The following is a 4,075-nucleotide window of genomic DNA, read 5'->3' as shown; positions in this document are numbered from 1 at the left end:
GTGCAAACAGGACTACAAGTGGGGAACCCATATATATATATATATATATATATATATATATATATATATATATTGCTGGTAACCACTAAGGAAATCGGAAGAGAACAGTGGTTACCAGCAAAATTTGTGGATCACGTGTTGTTTATAGTGATCTTTCTGCATATATATATATATATATGTTGAGACATTCTGACAGGTTGACGTAAGCGCTTACATATATATATATATATATACATACATACATACATACACACACACACACACACATACACACACACACACACACACACACACATACACACACACACACATATATATATATATACATATACATATATACATATATATAAATATATATATATATATATATATATATATATATGTATGCATGTATATTCAATGTAAACTTTTTCTATTTTGTTTTATTTGTTTGGTTTGGTTTTATTCTATTCTATTTGTTTTATCTATTTATTACATGTTACTTAAATCTTTTTTCGTTTTATTTTACTTAATTTTCTTTTGTTCATTTTTATGTGTTTATCTACTTATTATAATTATTTTCGTCGGGGGGAATGTTCATCGTGGGCTAAATGATTTCCTACTGAACTGTTCTCTCGCAGTTTCCCACTTCAGCACTATCAAGATCAGTGTCACCACAACTTCTTTTGGTCCTTTTTCTTGCAACAACTGCTGTTGTTCTTGAACAGGCACTAAATTTTCCTGGGCCGGAACTAAATCTTTATTTACTTGGTTGTTGCATTCAAGTGTCAGCCATAATTGCTCCTGCCACTCCTCAGCGACCTCAGTAATTGCTGTTGTTGTTACTTAACGACTACTTTAATTGCTTGAGTTTTTCACTGTCCATCCTAAGCGGGTCGGTTTGTACTTGATGTTTTGTTGTAAATGTTGTTACGGAGTGGAATGGCCTCCACAACAGTGTCTGTTGCCAATGGCATCTTATGGGTCCCGCCACATCTGCCAAACTTACTATTTATTTTAGTTTTCTATTGTAAGTGTGAAGGTATGCGTTATAAGTTGTCCGTTACAGCCCATCAAGATTGTCACTGTACAATACGCTAAAGTACTATAAAGTAATTCTCTCTCGGTATGTACGCAAACAATGAATATGGTGATGTAATTATCATTAAAAAAAAAAATTCTCAAGTATACAATGTCTATGACACCAATTATGTTATCTCTAATAGCAATACCGTTACATCTCTGACGCTAAATCCACTGCTGCTTTGCTATCAATTTCTTTTGTATTCACTGATTATATATGTCAAAGGATTTGGATGAAGAAGACTACATCTTCAACTTTTAGCCACTATGCTAAATAAGGTCTTTCCGTGTTGTTCTTTGCAGCAAGATCTATAGGATACTATGTACCGTGATAAATTGGTGAACACTGAACACAGAACAAACTTGGTGGTGGTGGTGGTGGTGGGGAGGTGGGGTTGATACTTGTGACGGTGACGGTGACGGTGACGGTGACTGTGACGGTGACGGTGACGGTGACGGTGACGGTGACGGTGACGGTGACGGTGACGGTGACGGTGACGGTGACGGTGACGGTGACGGTGACGGTGACGGTGACGGTGACGGTGACGGTGACGGTGACGGTAACAGTAACGGTAATGGTGACGGTACCGGTGACGGTGACGGTGACGGTGACGGTGACGGTGACGGTGACGGTGACGGTGACGGTGACGGTGACGGTGACGGTGACGGTGACGGTGACGGTGACGGTGACGGTGACGGTGACGGTGACGGTGACGGTGACGATGACGGTGACGGTGACGGTGACGGTGACGGTGACGGTGACGGTGACGGTGACGGTGACGGTGACGGTGACGGTGACGGTGACGGTGACGGTGACGGTGAACCATAGCTTGAGAGCCAGTCAGTTTTTATGCTTTATTTGGAGTGAAGGACGAACGAATACATGTAAAAGTATTAAAGAATGCGAGATTGAGAGGCAGAGTGATATGGGTTTTCTTACTAGGGTTAGGTGTTAAAAATCGAAGCCATCCAGGGAGATTCTCTTGAACAGAAAATTATCCAAAATGTTAAATCTCCCGTTTAAAAACATAACCAAGCTTAGCTTCAACTGTTAGATACGTTAAAGGCTACAGAAATGCTGGAAGTAGGTTAGTTCGAGTAGGGAAGGATACCGGGGCGGAGCAGGTCGAGACAGATCGAGGTCAGGTCGGGTAAAACCGAGTCAATCGAGTTGGACCAACTTGGATCCTATCGGGTTGCCTATCCGAACGTTTTTGTTTGCAAAAATTAGTATTCAGACTAGAGGAAAACATCCTCATTCATAAAACCGTGAAGAGACAAAGACAAATGAAGCATCGCAACAAGTTGATAGCCCATGTGTAATGAAGAAAGGATAACGAAGTACAAGGAGAACTACGCAAGCAACAAAATCCCGAGAACAAACTTGAAGCTCCACGTTCTCTTGAAAAAAAGTTTCAGAGGAGGCTGGAAATGCGGCTTCATTGGGCCCAACGAGCGAGAAATGAGTTCTCTCGTTTCCTTGCGAAAGGCCGTTACACCAGCAAAGTGTAAACTAAATGTGACTCGTTATTAGCTATCAAGAGCCTATTTCTTGGGCAAAGGTGTGCAAAGGTAAAGAGCAAAAAAAAAAAAAAAAAACGTGAAGAAATATAAACGAATAATATGAGCAATAGATTCAGTTATGACGACCCAGTTTCCTGAACAGAACAGAATAGAATAAAGTACAATATTATGAATTAGGATAAAATAAAACAAGATATAATTGAATAGAAAGAATATATGTGAAATAAAATGGGATAAATTAAGATAAGATAAGAAAAAATAAAATAAAATAAGACATAATAAAAGAAAAAAAATAGGTAATATTAAGCAAAGTAAATAACAAAAAAAAAAATAAAATAAATAAATAGTCTCCATTCGTTACTTCTGTCCCAAGTGCTTGGGTAGCCGTGTCAAGGGGCAGTTACTAGTGACCATGGGCAATTTTTCTTTGAGTCTCCTAATCAGGAGATGGGTGAGGAGACGCCCCGCAGGAATGGCAGAGACAAATGGAGAAGCGTAGAACTGAGCACCACAATTTACTCTGTTTCTTTAAGCTTACCGAGCGTATCTTAAGACAGCTCGCCCAAATTAAGCCGATAAACCGTTTCAGAGGATTGATGGAACTTGATCTAACTCTGATTAAGTGAAACAAATTTACCAAATTTCTATTAGATAAGAAACCGAAGTACACTCACCAATCTTATATTAATTTCTCTAAAAAAAAAAAAAAAAATTTTTACCAATGGCTATTTCCCCACCTAAATATTTGTATCTTAACAATTACTATGAACAATAATACATATATATGATATGATAATATGATATATTATATATTTCATGATATAGTCTTATTTTATATTACACCATATCATATATCATATTGTATTACAATCTATTGTTCAATGTTAAATCATATTATATTAAACTATATTATGCTATAATATATTAAATCATATTATATTATATATTATATTATTATTATATTATATTATATTATATTATATATAATATAATAACAATTTGGATAGATTTAAATGAGTGCAGAGAGGATTTAGGAAGAAATGTCAATGTAATAGTACTGGGAGACCTTAATGCTAGGGTAGTATATGGTCCAATTGATGGAGCGGTTGGGAAATATGGAGTTCCAGGAAAGAATCGTAGTGGAGAGTTGATTGTGGAAATGTGTCTAGAAAGAGAGTTGATAGCAAATACAGTGTTTCGGAAGAAAAGTCAAGCATAAGTACACATAGGAGAGGGTGGTGGAGGGAAGGGTGGTAGATAGAGCGCTAATGGATTATGTAGTGGTAAATAGGATTATGATAGGAAGAGTTAAGGATGTACATGTGCTAAGGGGAGAGGGTGGGGGAATATCAGATCATTTTTTGGTGGAAGGTAAGTTGAGAGTGGAGGATAGATGGAGAAAAAGGAAAGTGACAAAAGGTAGGGAGGTTCTTAGAGTGAATTCTTTGAATGAAAAGGAAAAGAAGGAGTATGGAAAGAAGCTGAAGGA

The sequence above is a fragment of the Oratosquilla oratoria genome, chromosome 17 (genome assembly GCF_046742065.1).
Source record: "Oratosquilla oratoria isolate Oo_2021 chromosome 17, ASM4674206v1, whole genome shotgun sequence".
Lineage (NCBI taxonomy): Eukaryota > Metazoa > Arthropoda > Malacostraca > Stomatopoda > Squillidae > Oratosquilla > Oratosquilla oratoria.
The sequence above is the reverse complement of the archived record's forward strand: the minus strand, read 5'-3'. Positions refer to the sequence as shown.